Genomic DNA, 19,834 nt, shown 5'->3' with positions numbered 1-19,834 from the left:
GATCACACCATTGCATTCCAGCTGGGGTGACAAAGCAAGACTTTTTCTCAAAAAAAAAAAAAAAAAAAAAAAAAGCAAAGAACAGTGAAGGAATAAAGCATGACAGAAGTGGTAGCTATTATTTTAGGTTTGGGTTATGGCAGCACCTCACTTATGGTATCAAATTCTATATCAGTTAAGGTTAAGCTAAACTGCTATAACCAAATGACCAAAAGAGAAAGTGGGTACAAAAATATAGGCCCTATGCTACCCAGGCTGGTCTCAAAACCCTGTGCTCAAGTGATCCTCTCATCTTGGCCTCCCTAAGTGCTGGGATTACAAGAGTTAGCCACCACATCTAGCCGTACTCATCTTTAAAGCCCAACTCAAGGATGACCACCTATGAGACAACATCCCTGGTTCTCTCTTCTCCCTTCCTCACCTCTATGCCTACAGCACTTTGTCTGAAATGCTGGGAGGACATTCCATAGCATATTTCAGTTAGTTGTTGTTCCATACTACATCAACCATAAACTACTTAAAGGCAAGGACAAGGTATTATTCATCTTCATTCTTTGTTCTTGGTCCACACCTGGCATGGAACAAGCTGCCCGTAAATAGTTGTTGAATTAAATGAGTGTCTGTTCCTGGGTCCAACACACTCCCTGTACTTGAGGGAGCAGAGCCAGTTGGGTGAGAGGAGGGGTGTTTCTGATGGCAGGCTCTTCTATGTAATTATCCCTTCCCAGTGAATAATGGGGCCTCAGCTCTGTGTCTGATTCTTTGATGAAGATGAAACTATTTAATCAGGTTTGGTTGCTCATCTCATCATCTTCCCACATCACGCCCTTCCTGACGAGTTCATTAGCTGGAAGAAAAATTGATGACCTCGTTAGTTCTGCACAGTGGTTCACTTAGGACAAATTGGAGCTTCAGAATGTTGCTCGACTCTGACCCATGGTGGGCAAGGTCTCATGCTCGGGATTGTTTGGATATACCACGCCCTTGGTGCCTTTATGTGACAGGTTGCCTGGAAACTTTCTGTTTGAAATAGTGTATTTCCCATGTAAATATTCACCTTTTAAGTTTCTTCTCATTCTGCTCAATGAGGAGTACACCACTCCCTCACAGTGCTAAGGCTGGACTTACCTCCTCCACACTCCCCCACTGCCACCTCAAATTATTTGTCTCTCTCACCCATGGAAATCTTATCATCCTCCAGGTTCAGTTTACTTTCTGTCCCTCTCTTCATCCAGGAAGTGTTCTTTATCCAGGAAGTGTTCAGTGACATCCTTGGGGTCATAATCTAGGTGAATTTGGAAGCAGCACGTATTGGGATCTCAACTAAAGGACCAGGTGAGGAGGAATGATTCAGGACCATGGACAGAATCTGAGACAGTCTGGCTGTAGCAGGGACTGCTGGCCCCTGTAAGCTTGGCCAAGAATCAAAATACTGAATCTACAGAAGCGGAAGGTGTGGTCTATTCTGGTGCTGTCCAGGGGCCCCATTTCATTAAGCAGAGCATGGTGGCCAGAGGAGGCAGGATGGTGAGTTGTCCTAGGAGTGAGGGGTAGAAGTTGAAGGATTGTGAGCCTAGCCAATGCGCCATTCCTTCTGTCTCAAATGTTCTTTCTTCCTCCCTAGCTTTACTGTTTTCCTGACAAACTATTTGGTTTTCAAAATCCAAATAGTTTGAAAATAGTTAGAAAAGCTGTATTTCTCTAGAAAGGCTTTCTGCCTTCCTGCCTGATGTTACCAACCACTCCTATCTCTGTGTTAGCTCTTCATCCTGAATACATTTAATGCTGTTCTTGGCACACACTGTGTTGTGATTATTGATTGAAAGGCAGGTTTCTTCTGCATTCCAGAGTGCTCTTGAAAGTACGGATTTTGTTTTTTTCACCTCTGTATCCTGCATATGTTCTGTGCCACGCATGAGCCTGCTATCTAATAGATGTTAAATAATTATCTGTTAGATGAAAGAATGAGTGAATGGTGGGCCTCCAGCTTGCAGGTATGGGGTGTGCTCATGGAAGGAGTGAGCATAGGCTCAATAAAGCCTCAAGGCCCCTGCCGAGTGACTGAAAGTCCAAGTCCCAGCTTTGGTAATACTGGCAGAGTGGAGTGTAATACAGGGAAACTGAGGCAGAAGGTCACTCTCACATCCTGAATCAGCACTGTATCTTCTAAAAATGTCAACTTGGGTTTTGACTGAGTGGTTATTAAACGTCTCTGAGACACAGTAACATTGTTGACACCAATTCAGCTGCCTCTTTACAATGAGGAACTGTGTTTATACTGGGTTAGCTCCTAAATAGCTTTATTTTTTCATGTTTTCCACTTAAAAATGGCTTTATATGCAGCAGCACACAGATATATGGCTCATTGCAGGGCTAAACTCAGACATCTGGGACATGGCAGGCTTGCCTGGGGCCAGTTCCCTAGGGCCATGCTTGTCTGGAGAGGAGATCAGACAAAAAATCATTTGTTCATAAGAAACAAAAATTGACTCAAACTAATATAAATAAAACAGACAGTACAGGAAAGTCTCCCAGACAGTCACTGGGATGGCTCTGGTGACACACCTGTCGAAGTGATGGACTTCCATTCTGGAGCTCTCTAGTCACATGCCACACCTGCACACGACTGCTTCTTTTTGCTCAACTTCCTCCTTCAATGTCCCAATTCTGAATTTCTAGATAAAGGCTACATCTGTAAGTTAGCTTATCTTGGTTCAAGAATTTATCCTAGATCCAGGAGTGGAGTCTCAAAGTAAAAGAACTGCCCTCCTAAGGATTATGTAAGATTAACCTAGAAGAGAATATGGGGACTTCTCTACTTGCAAGGAAAGCTCATTTAGAAACCATAACTTAGACCTGAGTTAAAAGAAAGGAGCTGGGACCAAGGGGAGCACACCAAAACTATCTAGGAAAACAAGAGCTTGGCAAAATTTCCAGAGAACAGTAACAGATTGTGCAGTAAATATGGAAATGGCTTCTCTTTGTGAAGTGCTCTTCAGTTTAGAGAGAGAGTACATTCCTACTCACTGAATGCCCAGTGAGTTCCCCGAGGTCAGGACTGTGTCTTATCCAAGTCTGTATCCCTTCCCATCCCCCTCACCAGGACACCCACTCCATTACGAAGCAGGTGTCTGTCAAATAGTCAGGCAAATGAAAACACTTGGTCCTTAAGGCAATTCTGTGAAACAGACATGACATAGCATTGTCTCACTTGATGGTAAAGGAAACAGAAGCTTAGAGTAGACAAATGACATGACCAGGATTATGAATAATCAAAACAGAACTCAGATCCAGTACTTTTGTCTCCTGGTAAAGTGATTATTCTATGATGACACAGGAAAACATGAACTAACCTTAAAGACCACAAAATGTGAGGGAGGGCTGGGTGAGTGGCTAATGCCTGTAATCCTAGCACTTTGGTAAGCCTAGGCAGGAGGATTGCTTGAGCCCAGGGGTTCTAGGCCAGCCTGGGCAACATAGTGGGAGCCCATCTCTCTCTATATAAAAAAGATAAATGTGAGAGAGAACATAGGGAGGGCGAATAACTCTGATAGATATTACTGTTTTGACAAGATGCTTTTAACTTCATTTTAACCCTTATGTGGTACACTTATAATTTAAATTGTAAACTTCTACAGCAAGGACTATACTGTCACTTTTTCTGGGTAAAGGTGTCCTAAAATGCGTGTAAAGCAAGGGCAGAAGCTTAGTTTCATTAAAACAAATCTGCCATCCACCTTTCCCTGGGCTTGTTACAAGGATGCCTCTTTAACACTTGGCGCCAGAGTGTGACATCTGGTTGCATAGCTTTCTAGGGAATTTCAGGGACTTTGTTCAGTGCCAATTAAGCCCACCTGTTCTATCTCCCCCACAGGAGCTGGAACAGGCAAAAAGGGTTAATGTGCTTTTCTAAAGCAATACTCCCCCAGCACTTATCAAATGCCACTCTCACTTATTCCTGCTTCCACCTAAAAATGTTAACTAGGCAGGAAAGGCTTGACATTGACAGAGAGGAATCAGGACTCCATTTTGACAAGCTGACAAGTAGAGGAAATTCATATATTACACGGCTGGGAGCTATGACTTTCTCTCTAATTTATTACAGTGGTTCTTATCCATAGCTTTCCCCTCCCCTAGCAGGACACCCATGTTCCTGGGCAAAGGTAGGAGGCCTGAAGCACTTTTACATCCTGCTTTGGCTGTGATATTTTTAAGAAGCCATTGTCTTGGATCCCTTTCTTAGTAAAGGCTGTGTGCTGCTGGGTGTCCTGATCTCTTTTCCCTCCCACCCTCTTGGGCATTCTGGGCTGTTGTCCTACCCTGGAGAGAGGTCGCTCTTTGGACAGAGCACAAAACACCCACTGTGTATGTGCACCATGTTGGCTGCCATCCTGAGTATCCATGTTTCCTGAAAACAACCTTGAGAGTTTAACTGCACTCGTGTCCCACTCTGGACTGCTGTGTGTGACTTTGCCTGTCACCAAACAGGATTTGGGACAACTGAAGCTTCTGTCCCCAAGGTATGGAGAACTGTTGCTCTGCTCTGCAATTAGGTTTAAACTGAAGTTACAAAACTTCCCTTCTTAATCTGTTCAGAATGCTATAACAAAATACCGTAAATGGTGTGACTTCTAAACGATAGAAATTATTTATTTCTCGCAGTTCGGGAGGCTGGGAAGTCCAAGACCAGAATTCCAGGAGATTTGCTGTCTAGTGAGAGCCCGCTTTCTGGTGAGAGCCTGCTTTCTGGTTCATGGACGTCCTCTGGTAGCTGTGTCCTCTCGAGGTGGAAGGGGTTAGCTAGCTCTCTAGGGTCTCTTTTATAAGGGCACTAATTCCATTCATAAGAATCCTGCCTTTATGACCTGATCACCTCCCAAAGATGCCCTGCCTTCTATACCATCACTGTATTAGTCTGTTGTCACACTGCTAATAAAGACATACTCAAGACTGGGCAATTTATAAAGAAAAGAGGTTTAATAAACTCACAGTTCCACATGGCTGGGGAAGCCTCACAATCATCACAGAAGGTGAAGGAAGACCAAATGCACATCTTACATGGCAGCAGGCAAGAAGGCTTGTATAGGGGAACTCCAGTTTATAAAACCATCAGGTCTCATGAGACTTATTCACTATCATGAGAACAGCAGGGGAGAGACCCATTCAGGTCTCTCCCATGACACATGGGAATTATGGGAGCTACAATTCAAGATGACATTTGGGTGAGGACACAGCCAAACCATATCAATCACCTTCAAGACTAGTATGTCAACATATGAATTTGCTGTCAAACATTGTGTCAATGTTTGTTTGACTCAAACATTCAAACCATAGCCCTTCCTAAGACCCAAGCAAAAAGGTGGTGGCAGTTAGTGTAAGGAAGCATGTGGACTGGAATAGTACTGAAAGGAGAAAGCCAAAAAGAATAGAGGTTGCGTTAGGAGCTACGCACTTTTGCATTTTCCCAGTCGGATCAGTTTGGTTCATTACTGTTGCCTCCAAGGTGCTTCATGGGATTACCTGCCAGCTCACAGATGAACCACCTTTGTGTCATATTCTTATTTCTTGTCCAGTCTGCGTCCACCCCTGGACAAGAAAGAGTCCAGCACTGCCTCTTTGTTTAGGGGACTGGAAACAGGGAAATCCTAGCTAGCAAGTGACAATGGCATGGCAGACACCTTGATTATCATGATCAGAGTAGACAGCCCATGAGTCATGCAGACAGCCAGTGGGGGAGACATGCAGTTGAAGAAGAAGGCAACTTTGTTTGCCAGTAGATGCCATATGAGACCTGGGACTTAAGTGAACATTGCTGGCCCATAATGTAATTCTTTATGCTTCCACAAAATAGCTGTAGAATACTCCTCTCTCTTCCAAATGGCCATTGTGAACATTTTTGGTAATTCCTTTCCCCTTCAAGCCTGCCCTTTCTGCTCATTTTTAGATCTTATATCTAATAATTATAGTACATATCTGTTTTTACTTGTGCAGCTTTTTCCTCTCATGTTTTGATAGTACCTCCTGGTTTTCCTTTGAGGAACCATCTCCCACTTGCAGTCCGTGTGCTCCAAGAGGGGCTGGTCCCATTCCCATGTCCACTTGTTTGGTATTTTTTTTTTTTTCATTTTACTCTAAATTCTGGGATACATGTGCTGAATGTGCAGGTTTGTTACATAGATAAGCATGTGCCATGGTGGTTTGCTGCACCCATCAACCCGTCACCTAGGTTTTAAGCCCTGCATGCATTACGTGTTTGTCTTAATGCTCTCCCTCCCCTTTCTCCCCACCCCCTGCCGGGCCTCAGTGTGTGATGTTCCCCTCCCTGGGTCCAGGTGTTCTCACTGTTCAACTCCCACTTATGAGTGAGAACATGCAATGTTTGGTTTTCTGTTTCTGCATTAGTTTGCTGAGGATGACAGTTTCCAGCTTCATCCATGTCCTGACAAAGGACATGAACTCATCCTTTTTTATGGCTGCATAGTACTCCATGGTGTATATGTGCCACATTTTCTTTATCCAGTCTATCACTGATGGGCATTTGGGTTGGTTCCAAGTCTTTGCTATTGTAAATAGTGCTGTAATAAACATACATGTGCATGTGTCTTCATAGTAGAATGATTTATAATCCTTTGGGTATATACCCAACAATGGGATTGCTGGGTCAAATGGTATTTCTGGTTCTAGATCCTTGAGGAATCGCCACACTGTCTTCCACAATGGTTGAACTAATTTATACTCCCACCAACAGTGTAAAAGTGTTCCTATTTCTCCACATCCTCGCCAGGATCTGTTGTTTCCAGACTTTTTAATGATCGCCATTCTAACTGGTGTGAGATGGTATCTCATTGTTGTTTTGATTTGCATTTCTCTAATGACCAGTGATGATGAGCTTTTTTAAAATATGTTTGTTGGCTGCATAAATATCTTCTTTTGAGAAGTGTCTGTTCATATCCTTCACCCACTCTTTGATGCAGTTGTTTGTTTTTTTTTTCTTGTAAATTTGTTTAAGTTCCTTGTAGATTCTGGATATTAGGCCTTTGTCAGATGCATACATTGCAAAAATTTTCTTGCATCCAACTAGTTTTTGCCATGTGAGGACATAACAAAGAAATGGCAACTGCAAACCAGGAAGAAGATCACCACCAGACACCAGATCTGCTGACACTCTGATCTTGGACTTCCTAGCCTTCAGAATAAGTGTTTGTGGTTTAAGCCACTTAATCTATGGTCATTTGTTCTAGCAACCTGAACTGGTAAATGTAGACATTGAGAGGGGAGTCTCCCTGTTAAAATATATCTCACTGGATTCTCTCTTTGTATTTAGGCTCCGAGAGTCCTGGTCTCATTGCCTCTAATTGCCAGATTGTTTCCGATGTTGTGACTGGTGTGACATGAGGACCCAGAGCTGCCTCCAAGCAGTGTGCCTTCTGTTCTCCAAGTGGACTGCAGAAGCAATTAGTCTTAGGCTTGGGAGACATACGGCCTCTTCTCTTCTTTTCCTTGAGAATTTCTTTTTTCGTGGCCTTAGAAATGGCAGGATCTAGATTAGGGAATGGGTCAAGGGGGATGAGGACAAAGAGACCACTTGGTCACCATGGAGTCTGGCTCATGATTCTGTCAGCTCAGTTGCCACAAGGCCTTCTCTCCTCTCCTGTTCCATTGCTCGGACTCCTTGTCAATATCCTAATGGCACAGCTACATGTGAGCGCCACTCTGCTGACAGTGCACCTTGAGAACTCCAACATCTGTGCCAGGGCATTCCTCCCCGATGCTCTCAGACCTGACAGATTTCTCCTCTCCCCAACACTCCACTTTTCTTTGTCTCCCAGGCCTCCCACAGCATTGCCTCTGCTGAGAGCTTCACACCGTCTTTCCTGGCAATAGCTCCTTTCACTTCTGGCCCCACTCCTCCCACTAGGGCTGAAAGTCAGGGGAGTGGGTTGGGGAAAAATTGGCACACCATTGTCTGCATTTCTCTCCTCTCTCTTGCCTGTGTACCAAAAGAAACACATTTTTTTAAAGTCCCATTTTTTTCTCCTTCAGCCATAATAAGCCACATAAACAAACAACTCATGTAAATAAACAGCCAAAGTTGGTTCTCAGGCTGGGATCAGGCATAGCAGCTTGCTCCCTCATCCCAGAAAACTTCAACAACGAGCAGCCTAGGCGCTTGAAGAAAGTATTTACTTTTTAGTTAACTACAGCATCCACTTTTCAAATTTCAAAACGCTTATGTAAGTTGCTTATTATTCACTTGTTAACAAAGGAATCTTTTCTACATCAAGGCGAGTTCTCTTTTTCAGCTGTGAGCTCCTTTCTCTCTCTGCTAAACAATGATTCCCTGCTCTCACTCTCTCTCCTGCTTACAGACACTATTAACATCCCACAGGAAGTGGTGTTTGTACAGTGCTCCTTGATTAACGAATCCCCAGGGAATAAGCCTTCTTTATAGGATATGGGGCTGGGCTCAAAAACACTTCATAAATCTTGCAGCGTGACCTGGCCGGCCTGGTAGCGGCTTGCCGGCAACCTTCAGTGCACAGCCACTGTTTGGCACGTCTGCTGGAGGTAAACGAGCAAGAGCCGCTCATGTGGGAGGCTTCTCTCTGTTCCCATGCTTTGCTTTTCTGCACCTTTCCATATCCCATAGGTGGGGAGGGTCCTCGTTCTTGTTCCTCCTCCTTCCTGCTCCCTTGTCAATCTCTTCCTCTTCCCTATCCTCCAGATCCTTCTGTCCCCCTCCCCCAAGTCCTCCTCTGCCCCATACTGCAAGACCAGGGAAAAACCAACCTAATTTATCCTGAAGGTTTAACTAAACTAAGCACTTGCAGTTTAAGCTGAATTGGAGAAAAATAAGACTCACCCCTGTTAAAGTAATCCCAGGCACCAGTTAGATTTCAGCAAATTGGTAGAAAGATGTTTCAGGAAGCAAACCAGCATGAAGACTCATCAACTGGCCAGGTGCAGTGGCTCACACCTGTAATCCCTGCACTTTGGGAGGCCCAGGCGGGTGGATTACTTGAGGTCAGGAGTTTGAGACCAGCCTGGCCAACATAGTGAAACTCCACCTCTACTAAAAATACAAAAATTAGCTGAGCGTTGTGACACACACCTGTGATTCTAGCTACTAGGATGACTGAGACACAAGAATTGCTTGAACCCAGAGGTTGCAGTGAGCTGAGATTTTGCCACTGCTCTCCAGCCTGGGTGACAGAGTGAGATTCTAATTCAAAAAACAAACAAACAAACAAAAACAAACAAAAAGAAACCTCATCAACTGATTATTAATTACAAAAATTTAGTTCCCTGCCAGGGTCCCTGGGTGGGGCCAGGAGGGTTGGTTCAAGGTCTCTTCCCCTCTGACCTTTGTCCCTTGTCCAGTGGAGGAAGTCCAACCCCAAGGGCAGATTTTGTGGGGCTTGAAGGAAGCTTACACCTTCTTGGGTGGGGTGGGGTGGGGTGGGGAAGGGGAAGGGCCCTGTGAAAAAACACAAAATTACAGACACAAAATTAGGCATGAATGGGTATACAGCTAACCTTTGAACAGTGTAGACCCCTGTGTAATAAAAAAAAATCCATGTATAACTTTTGACTCCCCAGAAACTTAACTACTAATGGCTTATTCTTGACTGGAACCTTACCAATGACAGAAACAGTCAATTAACGTGTATTTTGTATGTTTATATGTATTATATACTGTGTTCTTACAATAAAGTAATTTAGAGAAAAGAAAATGTTAAGAAAATCACAAGGAGGAGAAAATGTATTTACTATTCATTAAATGAAAGTGGATTATAATGATCATAAAGGGCTTCATCCTAATTGTCTTCTTGTTGAGTAGGCTGAGGAGGAGGGAAAGGAGAGGTTGATCTGCTGTCTCGGGAGTAGTGGTTCATCTGTGAGTTTTTTTAAATTGTTGCAAATCTCCAAAAAAGTTTCCAATACATTTATTGAAAAACACTTATAAGTGGGTCTGCACAATTCAAATCTGTGTTTTTCAAGGATCAACTGCATTTATTTAGAATGACAATATAAATAAAAACAAGGAACAAAATTTTAAATACCAACAAAACCCACAAGCATCACATTGATTAAGCTCATCATTATCTGCTTGATGTGTTTCTGTATTTTCTCCCCAATATTTGCCAGCTGCATACATTTTCACTGCCTTCTCAAGTGACAATTTTGTAATATTTTCTATATGGAAACCTCAGAGATAATTCAGTCTTTAATATGGTTGGTAAAAAGAATTTCACTTATTATCTATTCAGAAAATTTTTTTCATCTTTATAAATTATAATTGATAACATCACATAGATTTTTAGTATTGTTTTATTTATTTATTTATCTATCTATTTATTTATTTATTCGAGACAGAGTCTTGCTCTGTCACCCAGGCTGGAGTGCATTGGCTTGATCTTGGCTCACTGCAACCTCCGCTTCCTGGGCTCAAGTGATTCTCCTGCTTCAGCCTCATGAGTAGCTGGGATTACAGGTGCACGCCACCAAGCCTGGCTAGTTTTTGTATTTTTCATAGAGATGGGGTTTCACCATGTTGGCCAGGCTGGTCTCAAACTCCTGACCTCAAGTGATCCACCCACCTCAGCCTCCCAAAGTGCTGGGATTACAGGCGTGAGCCACTGTGCCTGGCCTTGCTCTAGCACCTCTTGCTCTGCATCTTTATAAGCCAGCAAAGTGAGTAATTGTAGCATTAGCATTCCTGGGTAGTAGCATTCCTGGAAGACATCCCTATACCAGGATGGCAAGCAATATCTTAACTCTACATAGAAGAGACCATGAACTACATTAATATGATCCACAGAACCCAACTTAAATGGATCTCCAAATCAACTTCCTTTTAGCTGGATTCCCCAAGATGCTCATGACCTCTTTAACACCACACATCATGAGGGGCAGTAGGAAACAGGGAAAATTAGGTTAGAAAGAGACAGTGACTTAACCACTTGTTTGCAAATGTTACAAGCACACATGACCATGGGAATAAATTGCAAGAGCCCCTCACAGGATCTTGGAAGGGATTTTGCAAGTAAGGGCCCTCAAAGCTTAATCTTTGTTAGCTTCACAACTAATCAGCCGCTGCTTAGGAATCATGGGATGTGGGTAAACCAATCGCCTGCTTCCTCCTTGACCTGGAAGCCCCCTGCACTAATGTGAGTCAGCCAATCCCTTCCTCCAGACTGCCAGGCCCCGTACTGCCTCCCCACCATCAGACTTCTCTGCCTGAGCCCAGATCAGGCCTCCCTCCTCCATCTCTCCTGACCTTAACTCAACATTGTTTGCTCTACTCTAAGAATACCAGGTGCAATTTTTATTTTCCCATTTGTTTTCATTTTCAGGGGTCATCGGCTGATTTTTTTAAAGTTGCAAACCCCATTTTATTTCTGTCTCTATTCTATCTATCCTATATTCTGCCTATATTAATTCTGCTTCTAGATTTTTTTTTTGTTTTTTTTTGACAAAGAAGTTCCCCCAGAATGCATCCTCTCTGTTTCATGACTGTATTACTTTGTGGAAATTTAGTAGAGTTCTCGGCTCCTGATGCTAGGGACTTCTGTTTTGCTCTTATCCCATAGGGTTATTATTTATCTTTGTTTTAATCTGTCTCTGACTGAATGATTAGTTCAGTGAAAGAGTCAGGAGTCTTTCAGTCTCAAGTGATGGATGTCCCAACTCAACGTAGCTTATGCAAAATGGAAAAATGGTTGTGGTTCATGTAACTGAGATGTCCAAGTTTGGTTTTGACTTCAAACACAGTAGGACCCAAGGGCATAAACAGCATTGCCATCTTTTTCTTTCTTTATCTCTTGGCTCTGCTTCTCCCGATGGAGGGGGCCTTACTCTCTTCCACTGTAGATTGGCATTGAGGTCCATAGTTACCTAGGCACTCGAGGCTTACATTATCATAGCTCATGATGTAAGATGAAAAAAAAATAGTCTGTCTTTCCTGGCGTGTTCTATTAAATCGCATGAAATGACTCTAATTAGCTCAGTCTTGGTCACATGCCCTTCTCTTGGCCTAATCTGAATAGACAGGGTATGGTCAGACCATATCGAGTTGCCTACTCCTGCCTTCAGAAAGCTGGGCATCACAATTGGCACTTGCTCTTCAGCTCTCATAACTGGAGCACAGAGAAGTCCCCCAAATAAACAAGGCAGCATCCTAGACAAATCAAAATGACATACATGCCCTACACATAGGTAAAGCTAAATGTTATCGACAAATGGAAATGTTTTCATTAAACTTCACATAATTTCTTGCTTGCTTCCCTAAATCTGCAATTTTATTTCATCATTGTGAAAGTCATTTAAACTTAGCCTGACATACAGAATCTTTGGTATTCTATTACACGCCTACATTTCAATTAGGTCCTTGTTGTAGGTCAGTTTCCCAGGAAACAGATTCTGAGACTCAGATTTATGTACAGAACAGGGAATGAAGGAGATAGAATTGGGCAAAGGAGAAAGGTAAACTGCCATGTGGTGATCTTTTGGGAGCTTTGGAACATGGATGGTCCTTCAGCGTTGTCCCAATTGAGGTAAGGAGGTTATAGCCTCCTTTGACCTCTTCTGAATGGGGGCTGCCCCAAGGAGTCTGTGGCTGATGACAGTTTCTGGAGAGGACTCAGCTGTGAGCCATCAGTAGCCAACACTCCCAGCTGCTGGGAAAGTGAATTGCTAGGTCTTGAAGGGGAATTTGAGTAGCATACTACTGCATACACTTCAGTGGATTTTCAAACAGTGGAAACAAGGCTCATGTAATCCTAATATTTAATTTTTTTTTTTTTTTTGAGACACAGTCTCACCTTATCATCCAAGATGGAGTACAGTGGCGCAATCTTGGCTTACTGCAACCTCTGCCTCCCAGGTTCAAGTGATTCTCCTGTTTCAGCGTCCCATGTAGCTGGGATTACAAGCGCCTACCACGAAGCCCGGCTAATTCTTTGTATTTTTTTAGTAGAGACGGGGTTTCACCATATTGGCCAGGCTGGTCTCGAACTCTTGACCTTGTGATCCACCCACCTCAGCCTCCCAAAGTGGTGGGATTACAGGTGTGAGTCACCACGGCCGGCCCTAATATTTAAATGTTAAGGGCCAAGTGCGGGCAGATAGATTCTCATACATGTTATCACTTGATATTTTTCTTTTAATACTGAGTCATTCACTTTAGAATCTGTATTTTAAACTCTTTTTTCCAGTATGATTAATGTTCTTTGTTGTTTCCAAATGCGTGATGTAAGTTCAAATTCTGATGTAGCCTATAGACTCTCTATAAACATGACTTAAAGATACAAAGCAGGCCAGTGTTTATGTTGCTGTCTTGTATGCAGAGCTGGAACCCCTGCCTGCTTGGGTGAGAGCTAACTGTATGGCAGTCCCTCAAATCTTGGGCTTTTTCAGACCAGGGTTGGCAAGAGAACTGCACTCAAGACTCCCCTATCCTTAGTATGCTTTTCTTTCAGCCTCCCGGCCTTCCTGACAGCTATCAGCCTCGTCAATTGGACTTGGCAGGTGTGAGGAATCCAATTTAGCATCCCTGGTTTAGACCTTGAGCAATCTGCACTCACTATTTGCCTACTTAGCCTCTTTATCTACGTCTGCTGTTTTTAGACCTGTTTTGGCACTAGTTACCCTCATCTCCCCAATTTTAGAAAAAGAGGCCTTTGGACTCATTCCCTTACATCGAATCCTGGGATTTACTCAACATGCAGGCTAGATTTTCCTCCAGTTGGCCCATCCAATTATAGGCATATCTCATGCTGTCTCTGCAACACTCCTGACCTCCCCACCAACATTTCTGATCAACCAGGCGACTTCCCATTTGAGCTGAGCTCTAAATGAGTTTAAAGCAGGGATCACATCTGGCATTCCAAGGGCTAGATCTGTTAAGCAGCCAAGTTTTATTTGCCTATACCATGTTTTTTAGAAATTGAGCCAATATTCAACAATTTGGAAATTTCACCCACAATAAAATCCAATTTCTCTCTTCTCTTAAAAAAATTAGATGACCCAGCAATACAAACAAGCATTTCTACACGGCCACACTTGGCTCAAGCTGAAGAGCTACTGCCTCCAGCTCACCCAGTTCCACACTCCCTGTTGTGTTATGCCTGCTCTTTCCAGTCACTTGTGTTGCCTGCCTGGATTCTGGAGTTTTCCACCCTGGTTTAAATTAGTGTTCCTCCCAGGTGATACTTGACATCCGGTGCAAGTTATTGGCAGTAAAGAAGGGCCAAAAGCATGCTGCAATCAAAGGAGAGGTAAAGAAGACAATCAAACCCTGGGTTTTCTATATTTCCTGAAGCAGAAAAACGAGGCTTGTCTCCTTTGTCGATTTCACAGAACAAATGGCATTCCATCTGTGAAATGCATTATGGTTTTCAGCAGAGACAGTCCAGAGTGAATCAATGGTAACTTCTGCCACTTGTTACTCATCTGTTGCCAAGGAGGAGACTCGGGAGAGGTTAGGAAACTATGTGGCATGTTCCGTCCTTCTGGGTTATGAATGCTGCCAAGTGAAAATGTGAGATGTGCTGCCAAAGACAACACAGTCTTTTATTTGACACAGAAGAAAACAACATTCTGATTTCCCTGTCTTAAGAATTATTTCATCTACAGTCTGGGAAGGCATGCTTATGGAACTCACGGCAACCTGCTGCAGGTAGACTTTTTTCTTATTTTAAGGCTTACAGCAGATGAAGAGAACTCAGGAGGAATTAAAAATCAGTTGCTTCAGAGTAGCAGAGGTACTACTGGTGGGAGATAGGTGGGAAACGGTGAATGGGTTTCCCAGTGCAACATGAGAAATATTATTTGGTTTATACTCCCTTTCAATTTTAAAAAGCAAAATACCTTCCTCTGGTTCTTATTAATTTTTAAAACCAAAATATCTCCATCCAGATCTTCTAGTTTAAGTATGCCTTCAAATCAGTTGTAATGTTTTCCTGCTTTAAAAAGCAGGGGTGGGGTCACGTTAAACGAAAGAAGCATCGTTGCCGGGGGGGTGGAGGACTGTCTTCCTTGCAGGACTGGGGATTAAGGGGCTGATGCATTTGCAGACTTCATTATGTTGAGTACTCTGCTTAGAGGTTGGTTCAATCTCTGCTCCCTCCACCCTACCCCCATGCCTTCTCTTGGCACATTACTTCCTGTAACATACATTTCTTAATTTAATGAGTTCATTAGTCTGTTATAGCTTTTCCATAGCTAGAATGGGCCAGAACAGTGATGAATGGTTTATCAGGAAAGTAGCTCAAGGGTAGGCCTTCATAGATACTGTGCAGCACCTTAATCAGGAAATCCAAAGGGTTGCTGGTGGGGAGGGGGGAGGGAAGGACATTTGGATCACGGGAGAATTTCTTCCCCTGGGTCTCCTGATTCAGAAACATTAAAAAATCTAATGCAGCTTTATTCTCCATCCTCCTTTAAGCTCTAAATGTCTGTCTTTTGGGCATGGACTGTAATAGACTAGGGCTTTAGGACCAGTTTCTCTGAGAATCAGCCGGTGTTCAAGAAGGGCCCTTGACACCATTCTGACTTAATGCTAGACACATCTGCAGCTACTTGGACAAAATTGACATTGTCTGGAGTGCAAAGCAATTGCCTAGCACAGCATTAGGGAGCATTTACTCTTGAGCCGTGCTACCAGACAGCAAATCTTGACCTTTAGGAGTTCAGAGATTAGATTTCGTTGTTGCAGGCGTTGAAGATATTGTTAGGAATTTGTTGCTATTCAAAGCAGATTTCAGGGGTTACCTATGGGTTTAATTCATCACATCAATCATTTCTGGAAGGTTCTTTTAAAGCCAAGATAGCTTCAAATAAAAACTAGGATTACTTTTACATTGATTGTCAGTAGTTGGTGAGGAGCAAAGGGGGAATACTCTTGTGATGCTGTTAAAGTTTTCGTATTTGTTCCTTTGCTAGCAGGCATTCTGTGGTATTGGGGAGAAAGGCGTGTTTCTCCAATAGGCATTCAAAGCAGTTGCTGCAGGAACAGGCAGGAAATGAGAACAAGGATTTGACTACTCTCTGGTGTAGATCTCTCAAGCCCTTTAACACATTCAGTGCACAGATCTCCTGCGGGTTATCTCAAAGTGCATCGTTTAAAACAAGACCCGTTTAAGCCAATAGGGGTTAAATAGGGCTTATTTTGTTGAGCCAGGCTGCATAGGTACCCAATCTCACCCTCTGTTTGTGTATGGGTGTGTATCTGTGTGTACATATATAAAATGTGCGTGTGTGTGTGTGCACACACGTGTGTATAGACAAATTATTTTATCTGGAGGTCAGTTTCCCAGTCCTCTTGATCCCAAGGGTGTACAGAAAACATTTCTGAGGGCCTCTGAAAAAGAAGTGCTGTACAGTGGCTGGACTCCAGCCACGTGATTCTTTTAGAAGACTTTCACAATGATCTTTATTGATTTTTATTTACCATGCAATTGCTATTAAGCATTTTTACTCAGTTCCCTAGTCCATAGTCAATCAAATACCTTGAGACCTTATCTTCATTGTATCTTTTCACCTCTCCAAATTTGCTTCTTATTTCTCAAAAAGGGAGTTTGTACTAGATATTCCTACAGCACTGATTTTATTGCAGCTAGAAGGTGAGAGGAGCACTTTTCAAGGTAGATGCAATAGCAACAAAAGAAACAACTAGAGCCTGGGAAGGGAGGGGTTACATACTCTAGCACAGGTAGGGAGCTGCCACCCTATGGCATAATAATGGAGAGCTGAAACACCAGTGAATGGTTACCTGCAAGTCAGCATTTATAGCTTAAAAAGTCAGGATAATGGGTAATTATTGTAAAGTATATTTTAGAAATATTTTTCTCTAGAATTGTCAGCATTTAAAATTTCATTGCTGGAAAGAGGAAGCTTCATTATCAAGCATAGCTCCACAGCAGGTTGTTGCTTGATGCTGCTGAATATATGAGTCTCGCTCTGTCACCCAGGCTGGAGTGCAATGGCACGGTCTCGGCTGACTGCAACCTCCACCTCCCAGGTTCAAGCAATTCTCCTGTCTCAGTCTCCTGAGTAGCTGGGACTACAGCTGCCTGCCACCACACCCTGCTAATTTTTCTATTTTTATTCGAGACAGGTTTTACCATTTTGGTCAGGCTGGTCTCAAACTCCTGACCTCAGGTGATCCACCCAGCTTGCCCTCCCAAAGTGCTGGGATTACAGGCATGAGCCACCATGCCCAGCTGAGATGCTTTCATGGGAGGTGCATACCAGGTGATGCAATGCACTTTGTTGCTGATACTTCAACATTGTGCCTGTTGCAGCACTCTGTAGAACTTCAATGAGGCAATGAAAAAGAACTCAATTATCTTCCATTCCAGTGAAAGATGCAATTTCCAGGGTATTCTCCCTGTCATTTGCAGAAGACTTCCTATATGCCAGGCATAACACCTCATGAGGTAGGTCTTATTGCCTATTGGGCAGAGAAGAAAACCAAGATTCACAAAGTTAAGTAAGTTGCCTAAGGATACATAACCACCAAGGCACATAGCTGGGATTCAAACTCAGCTCTGTCTCATTTAAAGGTTTTTGCTGGCATCACCAAACCAAGCATGGCTCCCACATGGCTGAGTAAACTGAGATACATGCAGCTAACTGGCCTTGAACAAGTTGCAGAGGATAACCAGAGAAACTATTTTATTCTCAGTCCACTTGCCTTCTTCTAAACTCCACTTCCATCACTCTATGTAGATTGCATCTATATTAATAGCCACCGTGAATTCATAATTTGCCAAGTGTAAATACATATGCATGCACAAATATGTGCATTGTAAAGAATGATTACTAATCGCCTTTGCTCCCATGGAAATCTATCCATATGTGCATTATAAATGTGACTGAGAATTTCCACCAGCCTTCAAAATCAGCCCTGTGTAGAGTTGTTGACGCTGCCTATCTACGAACTGTCTGCAGATAGTGATTTCCAGGGGAGTGATTTACTTCCCAGCAGACACTGAGATAGGGCTGGATCTCTTAGAATTCATGGGTAAGAATGTTGTTTATTTACAAGACATGCAGCCATGCAGCCGCTAGAGAGTGGATAAACCAAAAGAAGGTAATTGGGCTGAGCACAAAGCTCTGGATATGAGAAACGAGTGAACGAGCTGATTTGGACTTCTTTGAACTTATTTATGTTAAAAATATTTTTATTAAAAAGGCAATACATCTTTACTGTAGAAAATTGAAAAAAATACCAACAAGCAGAAAGAAATAACATTCACTCACAGTTCTATTGACTAGAGATAGCAAAAGCAAACGGGTTGGGATATATCCTTCCCCATGTAAGCCTATGTTGTTTGCAAAAGGATTATAATATGTATTCTGTTTTGTGACCAGCTTATTTCACTTAAAAATATTGGGATGACCTTTCCCTGTCATTAAATATTCTACAACATCATTTTCTATAGCTGCGTGGTAACTTACTGAATGGATGTATCATTACTTACATTTATTTAGTTTAATAACTTACCTAATGTGTTTCTGTCCACACGAGATGAATGGAAGTCTTTCAATACTACTACCCAAAACAGTGTTCCCAGGTCCTGTCCTCCCTCTTCATGACTAAACGGTAAATGAAAGCCTCAGACGACGTCTTTTCAAGCCTTCACAGCAGGCCAGGCTCATGGACTGTGTGAGATAATGTTTGAGCATGTTCAAAGAACCCCTGAAATAAGCCTGGGACTGTGGTAATTTCCTTTCCTTCCACTCATGGAATAATCATCCCTTGTGTTTCAAAGCCTCTATGGTTCTAGAGTACTTCCTCCTCTAGTTCAATAATTACCACCAGGTGCTGTGGTCATTGTAGTCCTCCTTCCAGAAGGGAGATGACTGAGTCTCAAGAAGCTGCAGTAACTTAGCGAAGATCACCCCATTGGTGAATCTCAAAACTACACCTGAACCCAGACTTGTAGATTCCAAGTTCACTGGAATTTGTCCTCCAATGCAATGCTGTGTGAAATGGGGAGAAAGAGGAAAGAACAAAACAAAAAAGAAGAAAGAGAAAGAAAGAGAGAGAGAGAGAGAGAAGGAGGGAAGGAAGGAAGGAAGGAAAGAAGGAAGGAAGGAAAAAGCAAAAGAAGAAGGAAGGAAGAAAGGAAGGAAGAGAGGAGGGAGAGAGGGAAGGAAGGAAGGAAGGAAGCAAGGAGGGAGGAAGGGAGGAAGGGAGGAAGGGAAGGAAAATGATAGGTATTTGTGGCTCTGGTAGTCAGAGGGGCAGGCACGGAGGGCAGGAGGTGTTCCCAGTCCATCCTGTACAGACCTATCTGTCTTCCTCCTAAAAAGACTCTCCTCTCAGAAGCCGAGGAACAGAGACGAGCAGCTTTTTCAGGTACACACTTCAGAATCATAGATCTCAAAAGACAAAGCTATTTCTCTCCCACTTTTGCAGCCACCAGATAATCAACTGCATGTACCATCTGCATGTATTGGTGGCTATCTCCCCTCACCTCACACTGCCGTCCTCACCCTGCAGGGAGACGTGCTCATCATGGGGAGACACCTGGATCCATCCTCAATCCTGGAGGGCTGGCCTGAATAAGAGTAATTCCCCCAGAGCTCTGGGGCCTCCTGGAGCCATGCACACAGCCAATGGGCAAAACCTTCAAGGACAGTGATTTTCACTCAGCCCGTTGGTGGGCAGTGGGATCTTAGACTTAGTGAAGGAACACAGACCTTGGAGTTTCTCTGCGTTTGTATCTCATTCTAACGCTTACTAACTGTGTGCCTTGTGGAAGCCACAGGATGTTTCTGACTCCCAGTTTTCTTGTCCACAGAAAGGAGGGGAAGATTGAGC

This window comes from Papio anubis, unplaced genomic scaffold (genome assembly GCF_008728515.1).
Source record: "Papio anubis isolate 15944 unplaced genomic scaffold, Panubis1.0 scaffold277, whole genome shotgun sequence".
NCBI lineage: Eukaryota > Metazoa > Chordata > Mammalia > Primates > Cercopithecidae > Papio > Papio anubis.
Note: the sequence above shows the minus strand (reverse complement) of the source record.